The following is a 20959-nucleotide window of genomic DNA, read 5'->3' as shown; positions in this document are numbered from 1 at the left end:
GTTCGAAGAATGTGAAGGCTGATGCTCTTTCTAGGAGTTTTGTGCCTGACTCTCCTGGTGATTCAGAGCCAGCTGGTATCCTCAGAGAAGGGGTGATTTTGTCTGCCATCTCCCCAGATTTGCGATGAGTGCTGCAGGAGTTTCAGGTGGATAGACCTGACCGTTGTCCACCGGAGAGACTGTTTGTCCCGGATAGATGGACCAGCAGAGTTATTTCCGAGGTTCATTTTTCGGTGTTGGCAGGCCATCCTGGGATTTTTGGTACCAGAGATTTGGTGGCTAGGTCCTTCTGGTGGCCTTCCTTGTCGTGGGATGTGCGTTCCTTTGTGCAGTCTTGTGGAATTTGTGCTCGGGCTAAGCCTTGCTGTTCTCGTGCCAGTGGCTTGTTGTTGCCTTTGCCTGTCCCGAAGAGGCCTTGGACGCACATTTCCATGGATTTTATTTCAGATCTCCCTGTCTCTCAGAGAATGTCGGTCATTTGGGTGGTGTGTGATTGTTTTTCTAAAATGGTCCATTTGGTGCCCTTGCCTAAGTTTCCTTCCTCCTCCGAGTTGGTTCCTCTTTTTTCAAAATGTGGTTCGTTTGCACGGGATCCCTGAAAATAATGTTTCCGACAGAGGATCCCAGTTTGTGTCTAGATTTTGGCGGACCTTTTGTGCTAAGATGGGCATTAATTTGTCTTTTTCGTCGGCCTTCCATCCTCAGACGAATGGCCAAACCGAGCGCACTAATCAGACTTTGGAAACCTATTTAAGATGTTTTGTTTCTGCTGATCAGGACGACTGGGTGACTTTTTTGCCATTGGCCGAGTTTGCCCTTAATAATCGGGCTAGTTCTGCTACTTTGGTTTCGCCTTTTTTTTGTAATTCAGGGTTTCATCCTCGTTTTTCCTCGGGTCAGGTGGAGTCTTCTGACTGTCCTGGAGTGGATGTTGTGGTGGATAGGTTGAATCAGATTTGGAATCATGTGGTGGACAATTTGAAGCTGTCACAAGAGAAGGCTCAGCACTTTGCCAACCGCCGTCGCTGTGTGGGTCCCCGACTTCGCGTTGGGGATTTGGTGTGGTTGTCTTCTCGCTTTGTTCCTATGAAGGTCTCCTCTCCTAAGTTTAAGCCTCGGTTTATTGGTCCTTATAAGATTTTGGAAGTCCTTAACCCTGTGTCATTTCGTTTGGACCTCCCGGCATCGTTTGCTATTCATAATGTGTTCCATCGGTCGTTGTTGTGGAGGTATGTGGTGCCTGTGGTTCCTTCGGTTGAGCCTCCTGCCCCTGTGCTGGTTGAGGGAGAATTGGAATACGTGGTGGAGAAGATCTTGGATTCTCGTATTTCTAGACGGAGGCTTCAGTATTTGGTTAAGTGGAAAGGCTATGGTCAGGAGGATAATTCCTGGGTTGTCGCCTCTGATGTTCATGTGGCCGATTTGGTTCGTGCCTTCCATGTGGCTCACCCTGATCGCCCTGGGGGTTTTGATGAGGGTTCGGTGACCCCTCCTCAAGGGGGGGGTACTGTTGTGAACTCCGTTTTCAGGCTCCCTGTTGTGGTCACAGATGGTATTGTGTGAATTTGTTTTTTTGGCTCCCCCTGGTGGTTTGGTTTATTATCCTGCGGGTCTGCTGGATCAGCTGCCTCGTTATTCACCAGGGAGGCTCCTATTTAGCTCTGCTTCACTTCCACTTGTTGCCGGCTGTCAATGTATTCAGTGCTATTCTGATTACTCCTGATTATCTCGTTTTCTGCCTCTTCAGGATAAGCTAAGTTCTGTTTGAATATTTTTTGCTCATCTGCCTGCAATATGATTTCTGTGTATGATGAGTCTAGTCCAGCTTGTTAACATGTGATTTCTTTTTGCTGGTAAGCTCTGGGGTACGGAGTTGCTTCCCCCGCACCGTTAGTTGGTGCGGGGGCTCGAGCAATCTCTGCGTGGATATTTTGAATAGGGTTTTTTTTTATTGACCGGACAGTTTCCTTCCTATTTTCTGCTATCTAGTATTAGCGGGCCTCATTTGCTAAATCTGATTTCATCTCTGCGTTTGTGCTTTCCCCTTAACTCACCGTTAATATTTGTGGGGGGCTATTCTATATCTTTGGGGTCATTCCACTGAGGCAAGTGAGGACTTACTTTCCCTCCAGGAATAGTCAGTTTCTCAGGCCGTGACGAGACGTCTAGGATTTTTAGGTAACGTTCCACGGCTGCCTATAGTTATAGGATCAGGTTGCGGTCAATCTAGTTACCACTTCCCCAGAGCTAGTAGTCTGTTCAGTTACTTAGCTACAAAATAGATCAATGGCCAAACTTATCTGTGCTAAAAAACAAGGAAATGTGAAATATGTGAAATGTGAATAGCATACTGGCTTATGAACTTTATGAACAAACACATGAGATTTTTAGCACAAGATTTGCAAACGTTGTGAGCCCATTCACCAAAACGTCAAGGTAATCTCAGATCGAATGGGTAACTACACTGACTGTCTGGTGTGAACACTTACCTATGGTATCTGAGCTGAATGCCTAATGTGAACACTTACTTATGGCTAATGACAGGATAAAGCCTACTTATATAGGAGGCTCAGAACCAATTGTGTTGAGATGTAATTAAAACCTGGAGAAGGGCAGGGCGTTCAAGTCAGAAAATAATATATAATAAAATAGATCAACTGACCGAACAATATATATATATATATATATAAATAGTTTGTAGCCAAAAAAAGTCAAATACAAAATAGATCAATGGCCAAACTTATCTGTGCTAAAAAACAAGGAAATGTGAAATATGTGAAATGTGAATAGCATACTGGCTTATGAACTTTATGAACAAACACATGAGATTTTTAGCACAAGATTTGCAAACGTTGTGAGCCCATTCACCAAAACGTCAAGGTAATCTCAGATCGAATGGGTAACTACACTGACTGTCTGGTGTGAACACTTACCTATGGTATCTGAGCTGAATGCCTAATGTGAACACTTACTTATGGCTAATGACAGGATAAAGCCTACTTAGACAGTCAGTGTAGTTACCCATTCGATCTGAGATTACCTTGACGTTTTGGTGAATGGGCTCACAACGTTTGCAAATCTTGTGCTAAAAATCTCATGTGTTTGTTCATAAAGTTCATAAGCCAGTATGCTATTCACATTTCACATATTTCACATTTCCTTGTTTTTTAGCACAGATAAGTTTGGCCATTGATCTATTTTGTATTTGACTTTTTTTGGCTACAAACTATTTATATATATATATATTGTTCGGTCAGTTGATCTATTTTATTATATATTATTTTCTGACTTGAACGCCCTGCCCTTCTCCAGGTTTTAATTACATCTCAACACAATTGGTTCTGAGCCTCCTATATAAGTAGGCTTTATCCTGTCATTAGCCATAAGTAAGTGTTCACATTAGGCATTCAGCTCAGATACCATAGGTAAGTGTTCACACCAGACAGTCAGTGTAGTTACCCATTCGATCTGAGATTACCTTGACGTTTTGGTGAATGGGCTCACAACGTTTGCAAATCTTGTGCTAAAAATCTCATGTGTTTGTTCATAAAGTTCATAAGCCAGTATGCTATTCACATTTCACATATTTCACATTTCCTTGTTTTTTAGCACAGATAAGTTTGGCCATTGATCTATTTTGTATTTGACTTTTTTTGGCTACAAACTATTTATATATATATATATATATATTGTTCGGTCAGTTGATCTATTTTATTATATATTATTTTCTGACTTGAACGCCCTGCCCTTCTCCAGGTTTTAATTACATCTCAACACAATTGGTTCTGAGCCTCCTATATAAGTAGGCTTTATCCTGTCATTAGCCATAAGTAAGTGTTCACATTAGGCATTCAGCTCAGATACCATAGGTAAGTGTTCACACCAGTCAGTGTAGTTACCCATTCGATCTGAGATTACCTTGACGTTTTGGTGAATGGGCTCACAACGTTTGCAAATCTTGTGCTAAAAATCTCATGTGTTTGTTCATAAAGTTCATAAGCCAGTATGCTATTCACATTTCACATATTTCACATTTCCTTGTTTTTTAGCACAGATAAGTTTGGCCATTGATCTATTTTGTATTTGACTTTTTTTGGCTACAAACTATTTATATATATATATATATTGTTCGGTCAGTTGATCTATTTTCAGTTACTTAGCTAGTCCGACCTGCGATCCTTGCCACTAGGATCATAACAATACCCCCTCTGTAATCGCTCTTCATCCCAGGATATAGGACTAGATTCTGGGGCTGCAGCTGGAGTTTCTCTAACACTCCATGTCTCTCCTCTAACATCTTTTATCCCTTGCCGTAAGTTACCCCGGGTTATGGGATTGAACTCCAAGGCAGCAGCAAGTGCTTCCTTTAGGCTCCCTATTTCTGCCCTCATTTTTTGCATTTCCTGCCCTCATTTTTTGCATTTCCTGCCGTAATTTGCTGGACTACTCCGGCTCTGCCGCGTTCGGTGTAGGTACTTCGCGGCTCCAGACCATCCCTGTCAAGGCTACGGTCCCCTGCTCCTATTCCCTTATGCGCGCTTAGGCACCAATTTCTGAGAAAGTCATACGCATCGCTCCCGCAAAACTTGTTTAAGCAGCTCATCTCTAAAGCCTGCCACTAGCTGGTCTCTCAGAATTATATCAGGAGGCCCTACGCCTATGTCATCCCGCTTAGCGATTGCAGTGTGAATCTCCTGCAGCGCATTCATGTATTGGGTCACCGACTCCCCCTCCCTTTGGGCACGGCTAAACAGGCGCATGCACCATTCCCTGACTTCTGTGGGATCTCCATACATCTCCTCTAATATTTGTAACACCTTGTCGAAGGTATCTTGCTCTTGAAGAGGCCAGAACATGAGCTTCTTGCCTCTCCATCCAGGGTCATCACGGCAATCTTTGCCTCCATCACAGGAGTCATGGGGTGCATCCTCAACATACCCCTGACTCGCTCAGTCCAGTACCACAGCAGAGCATTGCTTCCTGTGAACTTTGGGAGGTTGCTCAATATTGCACCCAGCTGTATACTGGCTCTTGGGGCACCCCCGGCCGCTTGGTCTGTCTCTTCCATGCCTGTGGACTGCATCCTGACGACTACGCCAAGTGTAAGCAAGTTGCGGGATGCAGTGACAGACAGAAGGCAGAGCAAGGGTTAACAAATATAACAGTTTTAATTTACCAGGGGGGTTAACTCATCACAGGGAGATGCAGGGTTAAACGGGGAAATAGCAGTCCAATTGTAAAGGACAAGCAGAGTTAAGGAACAATGAATCAGATAAAGGCAGTTCTTGTGAATGCTGCGGAGGAGTCAATAGCGCCAACAGCGGCTGGCGTGGTGCTGGTACAAGAAGCCCCAGCTGGTAACGGAGGTCCGTCTTCTGGAGGCCGTGGTCGGTTTCCGGTACCTTCTGCTGAGCCCCTAGTCCATGAACATATGCGGCCAGAGCAAACAAGGCCGCAGCACGATCAGGGTCTCCCGTGGGTGGGAAGGTATATGCTGGTAAGGTGGGCTGCAAACGTCTGTCCAGTACACGGTTCTCCCTTTGCGGCACGTGCGCTGTACTCACGGTCACGAAACACACAGCACCTCATTCTCTGCCAGCTACCGGGTGCACTGCACTTCTCTCTCTGTGCTGCGCGCTGCCTGTTCCCGCCAAGACTGAAGCGCCGACAACAGCTGGCGTGATGTTTCTCCAATGAGTTGCAGACCACGGTCCAACGACAAGGGCATCAGCGAACAGTTCTGAACTGTGCCCTGACTCTTATGCTGGCATGCGACGCTTAGCTTAACAGGGCTTTCAGCTCTTTCCTTATTACTGCGGTGGGCTCCGGCAGCTTCCTGGCATCGGATAGGCTGTGTGTCGTTGTGGCCCGGCTGCGCACCCCCGGAGCCCAATGCGCACGCACCTTGCCTCTGTCACCACCGGCGGGAAACTGCCCAACGCTGCGTCCACTTTTACTTATAACCGCTCCCCCACCTGTCCGGGCCTTTTTGCCTTCCCCCGGACAACATAGCCATACCCATAGTCCGGTCTTCCTCCTTACAGTAGCACACAGACGTGAGGGATTCCTTGTCTCCTCTCTATGTAACACACAGAAATGAGAGATCCCTTGTCTCCTCTCTCTATGTAGCACACATACATGAGGGATCCCTTGTCTCTTATATCAATGTAACACACAGACATGAGGGATCCCTTGTCTCCTCTCTCTATGTAGCACATAGACATGAGGGACTCCTTGTCTCCTCTCTATGTAACGCACGAGGAATCCTTGTCTCCTCTCTCTATGTAACTCACAGACATGAGGATCCCTTGTCTCCTCTATCAATGTAACACACAGACATAAGGGATTCCTTGTCTCCTCTCTATATGTCGCACACAGACATGAGGGATCTTTTGTCTCCTCTCTCCATATAACACACAGACATGAGGGATCCCTTGTCTCCTCTCTATGTAGCACACAGACATGGGGGTTTTCTTGTCTCCTATGCATATAACACACAGACATGAAGGATTCCTTGTCTCCTCTATGTAGCATACAGACATGAGGGATTCCTTGTCTCCTCTCTCTATGTAGCACATAGACATGAGGGACTCCTTGTCTCCTCTCTATGTAACGCATGAGGAATCCTTGTCTCCTCTCTCTATGTAACTCACAGACATGAGGATCCCTTGTCTCCTCTATCAAGGTAACACACAGACATAAGGGATTCCTTGTCTCCTCTCTATATGTCGCACACAGACATGAGGGATCTTTTGTCTCCTCTCTCCATATAACACACAGACATGAGGGATTCCTTGTCTCCTCTCTCTATGTAGCACATAGACATGAGGGACTCCTTGTCTCCTCTCTATGTAACGCATGAGGAATCCTTGTCTCCTCTCTCTATGTAACTCACAGACATGAGGATCCCTTGTCTCTTATATCAATGTAACACACAGACATGAGGGATCCCTTGTCTCCTCTCTCTATGTAGCACATAGACATGAGGGACTCCTTGTCTCCTCTCTATGTAACGCACGAGGAATCCTTGTCTCCTCTCTCTATGTAACTCACAGACAGGAGGATCCCTTGTCTCCTCTATCAATGTAACACACAGACATAAGGGATTCCTTGTCTCCTCTCTATATGTCGCACACAGACATGAGGGATCTTTTGTCTCCTCTCTCCATATAACACACAGACATGAGGGATCCCTTGTCTCCTCTCTATGTAGCACACAGACATGGGGGTTTTCTTGTCTCCTATGCATATAACACACAGACATGAAGGATTCCTTGTCTCCTCTATGTAGCATGCAGACATGAGGGATTCCTTGTCTCCTCTCTCTATGTAGCACATAGACAGGAGGGATTCCTTGTCTCCTCTCCATGTAACACACATGAGGAATCCTTGTCTCCTCTCTCTATATAACTCACAGACATGAGGATCCCTTGTCTCCTCTATCAATGTAACACACAGACATGAGGCAATCCTTGAATCCTCTATGTCGAACACAGACATGAGGGATTCCTTGTCTCCTCTCTATGTAGCACATAGACATGAGGGTATCCTTCTCTCCTATCTATGTCGCACACAGACATGAGGGATCCCTTGTCTTCACTCTATGTAGCACACATATCAGAGACCCCGTGACCTACCTGTTCAGGTCCGGACACAAGTCCCGTACAGTAGAACGGGTAGAAAGCACCTGCAGACACAGAACGACACAGTTGCCGGCATGCAGGACCTGCGGCACGCGATCGTAGGAGGAGGGGCCAGGGCAGGGCCAGCCGCCGGATCTCCCAGAGCAATCAGCGGAGCTCCAAAGGTACAACCGAAAGTCTGAAACCAAGCTGGGGTCAGAGAACCAGATAACCAAAGACAGAACCTAATAGACAGGCAAGTGCTAGTGGGGGACAGGCCGGGACAAAACGGGAAGAAGAATCACAAAGCAGGCACAAACACACAAGCGTACAGGGGTCACTTAACTCAGCCGAGGGCAAAAGTATAACTGACAAGGAAGCAAGCCTCCCCCGGCTATAAAAAGCCCTCCCCAATCCAAAGGGAGGCCAGCAGCATTAATCCCCGAGGTTCCTGCTCAAATCCTACCATAGGCACATGACAACACAGACATGAGGGTCTCCTCACTGTGTAGCACACAAACATGAGGGTTTCCTTGTCTCCACTCTATGTAGCACACAGACATGAGGGATTCCTTGTCTCCTCTCTATGTAACACACAGACATGAAGGTTTCCTTGTCTCCTCTATGTAGCGCACAGACATGAAGGTTTCCTTGTCTCCTCTATGTAGCACACAGACATGAGGCATTCTTTGTCTCCTCTCTCTATGCAGCACACAGATATGAGGAATTCCTTGTTACCTCTCTATATAGCACACAGACATGAGCGATTCCTTGTCTCCTCTCTATATAGCACACTGACATGAGGGATTCCTTGTCTCCTCTCTATATAGCACACTGACATGAGGGATTCCTCATCTCTCTATGTAGCACACAGACATGAGGGATCCTTTGTCTCCTCTTTCTATGCAGCACATAGACATGAGGGATTCCTTGTCTCCTCTCTATGTAACACACAGACATGAGGAATAGGGTTGAGCGACTTTCATTTTTTAAAGATCGAGTCGGGTTTTGTGAAACCCGACTTTGTCCAGAGTCGAGTCGAGGGCAGTCGGCCGATTATCGCTAAAAGTCGGGGATCGACCGAAACACGAAACCCAATGCAAGTCAATGGGGAAGCATAGTTGGCAGTGAGTGGAGGCCAGGAAAACACCTACAGTGCCCATTTTAATGCCAAAAACATCCATTCTTGTTTCTGAAGCTTGTCAATCTTAATTAACTTTATAATAATAGTTGTTCATTGGAACTTGGGGGTCATTTGGCAAAAGTTGTGGGGGGTAGGGCTGGTTCAAGGTTTTAGTGGGCCCAGGAATCGTGGACTACGTCACGGCGGTGGAGCAGGGAGAGGTAAGTATTTCAACGTTGCAAGTGCTGTGATCCTGAGCAAGCAGGGGGGGCCCACTCGTTCGCATTGGCACTGGCACAGGGCCCCTCAAAGTACAGCGGTGTGTTTGCATGGCGGGGGCGCCTCCCACCAGCAGCGACACTTTTGCGTACTCTGAGGGGCCCTGTGCCAGTGACGTCGCCAACGAGTATGCCCCCCCACCTGATGAAGGAACCTGCACTTTCATCTGCACCTTCCTCTTTGTCCCTGTGTAAGGTGGTATAACATGCGGGAAGGGGAACCTTACTTTCAGCAGGATCAGATTCTGGCTGTGTAGAGTGCAAGGGGAATGTAGTGGTCTAGGTCAATGTACCAGCAGACTCATCTAGCAGTGGCTGGGCAATGGGCAGGATGAGGAGGAAACAGATATAGAGCCAAAGAATAAAGTAGGCTAAATGCAGTTCAAAATTGGTAACAGGACTAAACAGGCGGCATTGCTTTGTTCAGTGGAGTAGCAAACCCAGGAGCAGCAGACACTGTTTTAAGGGCCCAAACACACTAATAGGCCAAATGCAGTTTAATATCTGATACTTTAGGCCAAAAGCCTAAAGACTGAAGCTCAGCTTTATTCAGTTGAGGACAAACACCAGGGAGGGGCAGACACCGTTAGTAGGCCCTAACCACCAAGTTTTTAAAAAACAGCACTTAATGAGAGCCAGAAGGTTGAAGCTCAGCTTTATTCAGCTGAGGACAAACACCAGGGAGCGGCAGACACCGTTAGTAGGCCGTAACCAAAGTTGAAGGCCAAATGCATTTTAATATCTGATACTATAGGCCGAAAGCCAGAAGGTGGAAGCTCAGCTTTATTCAGTTGAGGACAAACACCAGGGAGGGGCAGACACCGTTAGTAGGCCCTAACCACCAAATTTTTAAAAAACATCACTTAATGAGAGCCAGAAGGTTGAAGCTCAGATTTAGAGAGTGGAGGACAATTTGAATTAGGGACTGCAGACAGACTTAGTAGGCTGTCCCCTGTGGACCATGCATCCACCACATTAACCCATTGCGCCGTAATGGACACGTAACCTTCTGTGGCCATGCCTACAGGTCCATGCGTCTGTTGTCAGGTGCACCTTTGTACTCACAGATTGCCAGAGTGCATGGACAATGCGGTCTTTTACATGCTGGTGGAGGGTTGGGATGGCTTTTCTCGCAAAAGAAGTGTCTACTGGTTAGCTTGTAGCGTGGTACAGCGTAGTCCATCATGGCTTTATTAATATTCAATAAAATATATAAATAGGCTCTATGAACTTTTAAATAGGTTCCAGGGGTACACGAGAAGCATTGGTGTGGTCAGTGGAGGAGTATTGCAAGGAGGGACCGCAGACAGGCTAACGAAGGCCTCAAATAACAAAAATTAGTCTCATGGCAGTTTTAAATCGGTTACATGGATACACAGGCAGCATTGTGGTCAGTGGAGGAGTATTGCAAGGAGGGACAGCAGACAGGCTAACGAAGGCCTAAAATAACAAAAATTAGTCTCATGGCAGTTTTAAATCGGTTACATGGATACACAGGCAGCATTGTGGTCAGCGGAGGAGGATTGCAAGGAGTGTCTGACACAGTTAGTACTCACAAAAAATAAATAGATGTTAATGTCTCGCAAAACAACAAAAAAAAAAGTGTGGCATACAGGGGTGGGCTCATCTGCTGAGTTTCTGACAAAGTAATTTGGCAGCAAGTATTTACTGGTGTCAATATAGGACACTGACCCAGACTACTTTAACTAGCATCATAGATGTCAACAAATTGGTATTGTCAGTGCCAGGCATTGACGGATGTCAGCGCATAGACTAAACATTGGTGGAGCTGAGTGAGATAGTTTTGCACGTGGTAGAGCACAGTTTGAGCTTGGGGGGGGGGGGAACTCTCTTGTGGCCGGTGGTACCTTCCCAGGGCCCCTCATGTCACAACGGTGTGTCTGACGTTGGGTGCGCACCACCACCGCCAGAGACACTTCATTGTACTATGAGGGACCCAGTGGCAGTGCCGTCGACCAAAAGCGGGCACACCCACCTCTTCAGACGAACAGCACTGTAACGGGTGCTTGCGCCAAGTGGCGAGACCACGGCCCCGTGGGGGGAATTTTCCCATTGTGGAAGGTGTAAACATGTCGTATACTGGACAAACAGCTGCTGCAAATTAAGAGATTGGAACACTCAGTAAGACCAGTCCACAAGCAAGACCTTTTTATAGGAAAGCTAGGTGTCAGCCGGGAAAGGTGGGGCAAAATAATTTGAAATCCAGGATGGGTTCATTTTAATGAAGGTTAGATCATCCACATTTTGGGTAGCCAGACGAGTCCTTTTTTCGGTTAAAATTGAACCAGCAGCACTGAATACTCTTTCTGATAGCACACTAGCTGCTGGGCAAGCAAGCTCCTGCAATGCATATTCTGCCAATTCAGGCCAGGTGTCTAATTTGGATGCCCAGTAATCAAAAGGGAATGACGGTTGAGGGAGAACATCGATAAGGGATGAAAAATAGTTAGTAACCATACTGGACAAATGTTGTCTCCTGTCACTTTGAATAGATGCTGCAGTACCTGTCCTGTCTGCGGTCATTGCGAAATCACTCAACAACCTGGTCAGAAAACCCCTCTGTCCAACGCCACTTCTAATCTGTGCACCTCTAACACCTCTGCCCTGTAGCCCCCTGCAGCTTGTGTGAGAACCATCACCGGCGCTGTGTGCTGGGAATGCCTGAATCAAACGGTCTACAAGAGTAGCTTGTTTGGTTGCTAATATTTGTTCGAGGTTCTCATGTGGCATAATATTTTGCAATTTGCCTTTATAGCGAGGGTCAAGGATGCAGGCCAACCAGTAATCATCATCGCTCATCATTTTAATAATGCGTGTGTCCTTTTTGAGGATACGTAAGGCATAATCCGCCATGTGGGCCAAAGTTCCAGTTGGCAAATCTGCGGTTGTGCTGGTTTGAGGGGCAGTTACTGGCAAATCTACGTCACTTGTCTCCCTTAAAAAAACAGAACCCGGCCTTGCAACGCCACTAAATTCTGTTGGCCCAGGAGAAGCTTCCTCATTAAAAAAGTACTCATCCCCATCATCCTCCTCGTCCTCCTCCTCCTCCTCTTCGCCCGCTACCGCGTCCTCTACACGGCCCTGACCAGACAATGGCTGACTGTCATCAAGGCTTTCCTCTTCCTCGGCTGCAGACGCCTGCTCCTTTATGTGCGTCAAACTTTGCATCAGCAGACGCATTAGGGGGATGCTCATGCTTATTATGGCGTTGTCTGCACTAACCAGCCGTGTGCATTCCTCAAAACACTGAAGGACTTGACACAGGTCTTGTAGCTTTGACCACTGCACACCTGACAACTCCATGTCTGCCATCCAACTGCCTGCCCGTGTATCCTCCCACAAATACATAACAGCACGCCTCTGTTCGCACAGTCTCTGAAGCATGTGCAGTGTGGAGTTCCACCTTGTTGCAACGTCGATGATTAGGCGATGCTGGGGAAGATTCAAAGACCGCTGATAGTTCTGCATATGGCTGGAGTGTACGGGCGAACGGCGGATATGCGAGCAAAGTCTGCGCACTTTGAGGAGCAGGTCGGGTAACCCCGGATAACTTTTCAGGAAGCACTGCACCACCAGGTTTAAGGTGTGAGCCAGGCAAGGAATGTGTTTCAGTTGGGAAAGGGCTATGGCAGCCATGAAATTCCTTCCGTTATCACTCACTACCTTGCCTGCCTCAAGATGTACAGTGCCCAGCCATGACTGAGTTTCTTTCTGCAAGAACTCGGACAGAACTTCCGCGGTGTGTCTGTTGTCGCCCAAACACTTCATTGCCAATACAGCCTGCTGACACTTGCCACTAGCTGTCCCATAATGGCACACCTGGTGTGCAACAGTGGCAGCTGCGGATGGAGTGGATGTGCGACTGCGGTCTGTGGACGAGCTCTCGCTTCTGCAGGAGGACGAGGAAGAGGAGGAGGGGGGGCGAACGCCTACAGCCAACTCTTTCCTTGACCGTGGGCTAGGCAGAACTGTCCCAATATTGCTGTCCCCTGTGGACCCTGCATCCACCACATTCACCCAGTGTGCCGTGATGGACACGTAACGTCTCTGGCCATGCCTACTGGTCCATGCATCTGTTGTCAGGTGCACCTTTGTAGTCACAGACTGCCTGAGTGCATGGACGATGCGGTCTTTAACATGCTGTTGGAGGGCTGGGATGGCTTTTCTAGAAAAGAAGTGCCGACTGGGTAGCTCGTAGCGTGGTACAGCGTAGTCCATCAGCGCTTTGAAAGCTTCGCTTTCAACTAACCGGTAGGGCATCATCTCTAATGAGATTAGTCTAGCAATGTGGGCGTTCAAACCCTGTGTACGCGGATGCGAGGATGAGTACTTCCTTTTCCTAACAAGAGTCTCATGTAGGGTGAGCTGGACTGGAGAGCTGGAGATCGTGGAACTAGCGGTGGTGCCGGTGGACATGGGTGACTGAGAGAGGGTTGGAGATGGTATTCTTGCCGGTGCCCTACATGCAGTGTTTCCTACTGCAAACCTGGTGATTCCCTGACTGCTTTGGCCTGGCGACGAAAGCTGCACAGATACTGCAGGTGGTGCGGGAAATGGTGGGTTGACAGTGAGGGAAGGGATGTAGCGTTGCTGACTAGCTTCTTTGGCCGAGGGTGCTGCAACCTTTAGGGACGTTTGGTAGTTAGTCCAGGCTTGCAAATGCATGGTGGATAAGTGTCTATGCATGCAACTTGTATTTAGACTTTTAAGATTCTGCCCTCTGCTTAAGGTAGTTGAACATTTTTTGACAGATGACTTTGCGCTGATCATTTGGATGTTGTTTAAAAAAATGCCAGACTGCACTCTTTCTACTATCGGATACCTTTTCAGGCATTGCAGACTGAGCTTCTTTAACCGGATGGCCACGCTGTCCTCCAACTGCTTTTGGTTTTGCCACGCGTTTTTTGCCAGATACGGGCCCGGCAGATGGAACCTGTTGTGATGTTGATGCCTGCTGCGGCTCCTCCTCCTCCGCTTCAGAACTACTGCCGCCTGCACCCTGTTCCCCCAATGGCTGCCAATCGGGGTCAACAACTGGGTCATCTATGACCTCCTCTTCTATGTTGTGTGCAACTTCGTCTGTGTCACCGTGTAAGCCGGTGGTATTGCGTTCGTGACGGGGCACCATTGTCTCCGCTGGGTTTGATTCTGCCTCAGTACACTGCGAGGGCAATGTTCTGGTCTGAGTCAAAGGAACAGCATAGTAATCTGGCTGTGGCTGTGCATCTGTGCACTCCATGTCCGATTCAACTTCGAATGGGCATGGCCTGTTAACTGTTTCACTGTCTAACCCAGGAACGGTATGTGTAAAGAGCTCCATGGAGTAACCTGTTCTGTCGACTGATGCATCCTTCACTGTTGTTCTGGGTGAAGGACACAAGGAAGCGACTTGTTCCTGACCGGGAGCATCCACTGATGATGCACTGCTCTGACATTTGGCACTTTCCGAGGAGGAGGCGAAAGAGCTAGAGGCAGAGTCAGCAATGAAAGCCAATACTTGTTCCTCCTGCTCCGGCTTCAAAAGTGGTTTTCCTACTCCCAGAAAAGAGAGCGTTCGAGGCCTTGTGTAGCCAGACAACGAACCTGGCTCAACAACTCGAGACTTAGGTGCTGTACTGCTTTTACCATGACCACCTGATGCTCCACCACCACTACCATCATTACCAGCTGACAATGACCGCCCACGGCCACGACCTCTTCTACTAGACTTCCTCATTGTTTGCAAAACGTAACCAAAGTAACGGTATTTGTTACTGTAAAACAACTTATAAGGTGAACTCAAACTTCTGTAGGATTTATATATACCTTTATAGGTGCCTGACACTGAAATGAAAATCAGGCCCAATGTTACACACTAGGTTTTCTGTGCCCCAATAATTTGAGACAGATGGCACACACAGGACCAGCACTCAAGCAGAAATGCCAATCTTAATCTCCCACTATTATTTTTTTTTTAAAAGGGAGAATTTAACAAAAAAAAAAAAAAAAGGCCAAGTATTACACAGTGTTTTCGGTGGCACACAATGAGAGACAGATGCCACACACAGCAATGGCACGGAGGCAGACTTGCCAATATGTATCTCCCACTAATTTTTTTTTTTGAAAAGGGAGAATGTACCCCCCCAAAAAAAATGGCCAAGTATTACACAGTGTTTTCGGTGGCACACAATGAGAGACAGATGCCACACACAGCAATGGCATGGAGGCAGACTTGCCAATATTTATCTCCCACTAATTTTTTTTTTTGAAAAGGGAGAATGTACCCAAAAAAAATAAAAATGGCCAAGTATTACACAGTGTTTTCGGTGGCACACAATGAGAGACAGATGCCACACACAGCAATGGCACGGAGGCAGACTTGCCAATATTTATCTCCCACATATTTTTTTTTTTTTGAAAAGGGAGAATGTACCCCCCCCAAAAAAAAAATGGCCAAGTATTACACAGTGTTTTCGGTGGCACACAATGAGAGACAGATGCCACACACAGCAATGGCACGGAACGGAGGCAGACTTGCCAATATTTATCTCCCACTAATTTTTTTTTTGAAAAGGGAGAATGTACCCCCCCCCCAAAAAAAGGCCAAGTATTACAGTGTTTTCGGTGGCACATAATGAGAGACAGATGCCACACACAGCAATGGCACGGAGGCAGACTTGCCAATATTTATCTCCCACTAATTTTTTTTTTTGAAAAGGGAGAATGTACCCAAAAAAAAATAAAAATGGCCAAGTATTACACAGTGTTTTCGGTGGCACACAATGAGAGACAGATGCCACACACAGCAATGGCACGGAGGCAGACTTGCCAATATTTATCTCCCACTAATTTTTTTTTTTGAAAAGGGAGAATGTACCCAAAAAAAAATAAAAATGGCCAAGTATTACACAGTGTTTTCGGTGGCACACAATGAGAGACAGATGCCACACACAGCAATGGCACGGAGGCAGACTTGCCAATATTTATCTCCCACATATTTTTTTTTTTTTAAAAGGGAGAATGTACCCCCCCAAAAAAAAAATGGCCAAGTATTACACAGTGTTTTCGGTGGCACACAATGAGAGACAGATGCCACACACAGCAATGGCACGGAGGCAGACTTGCCAATATTTATCTCCCACTAATTTTTTTTTTTTAAAAGGGAGAATGTACCCCCCCCCCCAAAAAAAGGCCAAGTATTACAGTGTTTTCGGTGGCACATAATGAGAGACAGATGCCACACACAGCAATGGCACGGAGGCAGACTTGCCAATATTTATCTCCCACTAATTTTTCTTTTTGAAAAGGGAGAATGTACCCAAAAAAGAAAAAAATGGCCAAGTATTACACAGTGTTTTCGGTGGCACACAATGAGAGACAGATGCCACACACAGCATTGGCACGGAGGCAGACTTGCCAATATTTATCTCCCACTAATTTTTTTTTTTGAAAAGGGAGAATGTACCCCCAAAAAAATAAAAATGGCCAAGTATTACACAGTGTTTTCGGTGGCACACAATGAGAGACAGATGCCACACACAGCAATGGCACGGAGGCAGACTTGCCAATATTTATCTCCCACTAATTTTTTTTTTTTGAAAAGGGAGAATGTACCCCCCAAAAAAAAAAAAAAATGGCCAAGTATTACACAGTGTTTTCGGTGGCACACAATGAGAGATAGATGCCACACACAGCAATGGCACGGAGGCAGACTTGCCAATATTTATCTCCCACTAATTTTTTTTTTTTTAAAAGGGAGAATGTACCCCCCCCCAAAAAAAAAAATGGCCAAGTATTACACAGTGTTTTCGGTGGCACACAATGAGAGACAGATGCCACACACAGCATTGGCACGGAGGCAGACTTGCCAATATTTATCTCCCACTAATTTTTTTTTTTTAAAAGGGAGAATGTACCCCAAAAAAAATAAAAATGGCCAAGTATTACACAGTGTTTTCGGTGGCACACAATGAGAGACAGATGCCACACACAGCAATGGCACGGAGGCAGACTTGCCAATATTTATCTCCCACTAATTTTTTTTTTTTGAAAAGGGAGAATGTACCCCCCAAAAAAAAAAAAAATGGCCAAGTATTACACAGTGTTTTCGGTGGCACACAATGAGAGATAGATGCCACACACAGCAATGGCACGGAGGCAGACTTGCCAATATTTATCTCCCACTAATTTTTTTTTTTTAAAAGGGAGAATGTACCCCCCCCAAAAAAAAAAAATGGCCAAGTATTACACAGTGTTTTCGGTGGCACACAATGAGAGACAGATGCCACACACAGCAATGGCACGGAGGCAGACTTGCCAATATTTATCTCCCACTAATTTTTTTTTTGAAAAGGGAGAATGTACCCCCCCCCAAAAAAAAGGCCAAGTATTACAGTGTTTTCGGTGGCACATAATGAGAGACAGATGCCACACACAGCAATGGCACGGAGGCAGACTTGCCAATATTTATCTCCCACTAATTTTTTTTTTTTGAAAAGGGAGAATGTACCCAAAAAAGAAAAAAATGGCCAAGTATTACACAGTGTTTTCGGTGGCACACAATGAGAGACAGATGCCACACACAGCAATGGCACGGAGGCAGACTTGCCAATATTTATCTCCCACTAATTTTTTTTTTTGAAAAGGGAGAATGTACCCAAAAAAAAATAAAAATGGCCAAGTATTACACAGTGTTTTCGGTGGCACACAATGAGAGACAGATGCCACACACAGCAATGGCACGGAGGCAGACTTGCCAATATTTATCTCCCACATATTTTTTTTTTTTTAAAAGGGAGAATGTACCCCCCCCAAAAAAAAATGGCCAAGTATTACACAGTGTTTTCGGTGGCACACAATGAGAGACAGATGCCACACACAGCAATGGCACGGAGGCAGACTTGCCAATATTTATCTCCCACTAATTTTTTTTTTTGAAAAGGGAGAATGTACCCCCCCCCAAAAAAAAGGCCAAGTATTACAGTGTTTTCGGTGGCACATAATGAGAGACAGATGCCACACACAGCAATGGCACGGAGGCAGACTTGCCAATATTTATCTCCCACTAATTTTTCTTTTTGAAAAGGGAGAATGTACCCAAAAAAGAAAAAAATGGCCAAGTATTACAAAGTGTTTTCGGTGGCACACAATGAGAGACAGATGCCACACACAGCATTGGCACGGAGGCAGACTTGCCAATATTTATCTCCCACTAATTTTTTTTTTTTTAAAGGGAGAATGTACCCCAAAAAAAATAAAAATGGCCAAGTATTACACAGTGTTTTCGGTGGCACACAATGAGAGACAGATGCCACACACAGCAATGGCACGGAGGCAGACTTGCCAATATTTATCTCCCACTAATTTTTTTTTTTTGAAAAGGGAGAATGTACCCCCCAAAAAAAAAAAAAATGGCCAAGTATTACACAGTGTTTTCGGTGGCACACAATGAGAGATAGATGCCACACACAGCAATGGCACGGAGGCAGACTTGCCAATATTTATCTCCCACTAATTTTTTTTTTTTTAAAAGGGAGAATGTACCCCCCCCAAAAAAAAAAATGGCCAAGTATTACACAGTGTTTTCGGTGGCACACAATGAGAGACAGATGCCACACACAGCAATGGCACGGAGGCAGACTTGCCAATATTTATCTCCCACTAATTTTTTTTTTTTGAAAAGGGAGAATGTACCCCCCCCCAAAAAAATGGCCAAGTATTACACAGTGTTTTTGGTGGCACACAATGAGAGACAGATGCCACACACAGCAATGGCACGGAGGCAGACTTGCCAATATTTATCTCCCACTAATTTTTTTTTTTTGAAAAGGGAGAATGTACCCCCCCAAAAAAAAAAAAATGGCCAAGTATTACACAGTGTTTTCGGTGGCACACAATGAGAGATAGATGCCACACACAGCAATGGCACGGAGGCAGACTTGCCAATATTTATCTCCCACTAATTTTTTTTTTCTTAAAAGGGAGAATGTACCCCCCCCCCAAAAAAAAAATGGCCAAGTATTACACAGTGTTTTCGGTGGCACACAATGAGAGACAGATGCCACACACAGCAATGGCACGGAGGCAGACTTGCCAATATTTATCTCCCACTAATTTTTTTTTTTTGAAAAGGGAGAATGTACCCCCCCCAAAAAAAATGGCCAAGTATTACACAGTGTTTTTGGTGGCACACAATGAGAGACAGATGCCACACACAGCAATGGCACGGAGGCAGACTTGCCAATATTTATCTCCCACTAATTTTTTTTTTTTGAAAAGGGAGAATGTACCCCCCCCCCCAAAAAAAAGGCCAAGTATTACAGTGTTTTCGGTGGCACACAATGAGAGACAGATGCCACACACAGCAATGGCACGGAGGCAGACTTGCCAATATTTATCTCCCACTAATTTTTTTTTTTGAAAAGGGAGAATGTACCCCCCCAAAAAAAAATGGCCAAGTATTACACAGTGTTTTCGGTGGCACACAATGAGAGACAGATGCCACACACAGCAATGGCACGGAGGCAGACTTGCCAATATTTATCTCCCACAAAAAATTTTTTTTGAAAAGGGAGTATGTACCCAAAAAAAAAAAATGGCCAAGTATTACACAGTGTTTTCGGTGGCACACAATGAGAAACAGATGCCACACACAGCAATGGCACGGAGGCAGACTTGCCAATACAGTGGGGCAAAAAAGTATTTAGTCAGTCAGCAATAGTGCAAGTTACACCACTTAAAAAGATGAGAGGCGTCTGTAATTTACATCATAGGTAGACCTCAACTATGGGAGACAAACTGAGAAAAAAAATCCAGAAAATCACATTTTCTGTTTTTTTTTAATCATTTTATTTGCATATTATGGTGGAAAATAAGTATTTGGTCAGAAACAAAATTTCATTTCAATACTTTGTAATATATCCTTTGTTGGCAATGACAGAGGTCAAACGTTTTCTGTAAGTCTTCACAAGGTTGCCACACACTGTTGTTGGTATGTTGGCCCATTCCTCCATGCAGATCTCCTCTAGAACAGTGATGTTTTTGGCTTTTCGCTTGGCAACACGGACTTTCAACTCCCTCCAAAGGTTTTCTATAGGGTTGAGATCTGGAGACTGGCTAGGCCACTCCAGGACCTTGAAATGCTTCTTACGAAGCCACTCCTTCGTTGCCCTGGCGGTGTGCTTTGGATCATTGTCATGTTGAAAGACCCAGCCACGTTTCATCTTCAATGCCCTTGCTGATGGAAGGAGGTTTGCACTCAAAATCTCACGATACATGGCCCCATTCATTCTTTCATGTACCCGGATCAGTCGTCCTGGCCCCTTTGCAGGGAAACAGCCCCAAAGCATGATGTTTCCACCACCATGCTTTACAGTAGGTATGGTGTTGGATGGATGTAACTCAGTATTCTTTTTCCTCCAAACACGACAAGTTGTGTTTCTACCAAACAGTTCCAGTTTGGTTTCATCAGACCATAGGACATTCTCCCAAAACTCCTCTGGATCATCCAAATGCTCTCTAGCAAACTTCAGACGGGCCCGGACATGTACTGGCTTAAGCAGTGGGACACGTCTGGCACTGCAGGATCTGAGTCCATGGTGGCGTAGTGTGTTACTTATGGTAGGCCTTGTTACATTGGTCCCAGCTCTCTGCAGTTCATTCACAAGGTCCCCCCGCGTGGTTCTGGGATTTTTGCTCACCGTTCTTGTGATCATTCTGACCCCACAGGGTGGGATTTTGCGTGGAGCCCCAGATCGAGGGAGATTATCAGTGGTCTTGAATGTCTTCCATTTTCTAATTATTGCTCCCACTGTTGATTTCTTCACTCCAAGCTGGTTGGCTATTGCAGATTCAGTCTTCCCAGCTTGGTGCAGGGCTACAATTTTGTTTCTGGTGTCCTTTGACAGCTCTTTGGTCTTCACCATAGTGGAGTTTGG

The sequence above is a fragment of the Ranitomeya variabilis genome, chromosome 1, assembly GCF_051348905.1.
Source record: "Ranitomeya variabilis isolate aRanVar5 chromosome 1, aRanVar5.hap1, whole genome shotgun sequence".
NCBI lineage: Eukaryota > Metazoa > Chordata > Amphibia > Anura > Dendrobatidae > Ranitomeya > Ranitomeya variabilis.
This window is presented reverse-complemented; position numbering follows the sequence as displayed.